This window comes from Elephantulus edwardii, unplaced genomic scaffold (assembly GCF_000299155.1).
Source record: "Elephantulus edwardii isolate Elephantulus edwardi_28Jun2011 unplaced genomic scaffold, EleEdw1.0 scaffold00041, whole genome shotgun sequence".
Taxonomy (NCBI): Eukaryota; Metazoa; Chordata; class Mammalia; order Macroscelidea; family Macroscelididae; genus Elephantulus; species Elephantulus edwardii.
The window spans coordinates 18,620,284-18,621,110 of record NW_006399791.1 but is presented as its reverse complement, the minus strand read 5'-3'; the positions used below and the strand labels follow the sequence as shown (position 1 = coordinate 18,621,110).

The following is an 827-nucleotide window of genomic DNA, read 5'->3' as shown; positions in this document are numbered from 1 at the left end:
CTTTTCTGGTTATGGCCTTTTGCTTTCTTCATGGATGATATTCTTGATATCCTCCCACAGCTCATCTAGTCTTCGTTCATTAGCGTTCATGGCCGCAAACCTGCTTTTAAGATGGTTTTAAAATTCAGGTGTGATAGGCTCAAGGTCAAATTTTATTCTTTTGGATTTATTTTAATGTTCTTTATCATCAATTTGAATTTGGATATGAGTAGTTGATGGTCTGTTCCACAATCAACATCTGGCCTAGTTTTCACAGCTGATAGCTCTCTCAACTTGGAAGACACTCAAAATGAGGAAGAAAAGCTGCAAACATGGGTTGATAATTAGAAAGTGGAATGTGTGAAATATGATTACAGAAAGATTGGACATTGTGAAAAATGGGAGTACATAAAGATACTAGGCATTACTGAGCTGAGTAATCTTAAATTGACCAAATATGGAATTAAGATGCATTAATAATAGTTATCAGAAGCTGGAGTATAAATGAAGAAGGAATGGTAGTTGAAAAATTCAAACTTGGTCACAGAAGTGAGGCTGGAAACAAAGGAGATTGAAAAAAAGAAGTGAGGCCGAAGAATGAATGATTGAATTTTGCATGCTTAATGATATATTCAACACAAATACCTTTTAAAAGAAATGCAAATGATGACTGTACACATGGACCTCACCTGATGGACTGCACAGGAATCAGATAGACTATATATAAAGGAAGAATGACTAGAGAAGCTCAATTTCAGCAGTCAAAATCAGACCAGGTGCTTACTGTGGAATAGACCATGTGCAAGTTCAAATTGAAAGTGAAGAAAATAAAAACAAATCCACAAAAA

At 35.1% G+C, this 827-nt stretch overlaps 1 pseudogene; it reads right to left on the bottom strand.

Annotated features, from left to right (window-relative positions):
- Nucleotides 1–827, bottom strand: part of LOC102859391 — a 5,596-nt pseudogene that overhangs the window by 1,386 nt on the left and 3,383 nt on the right.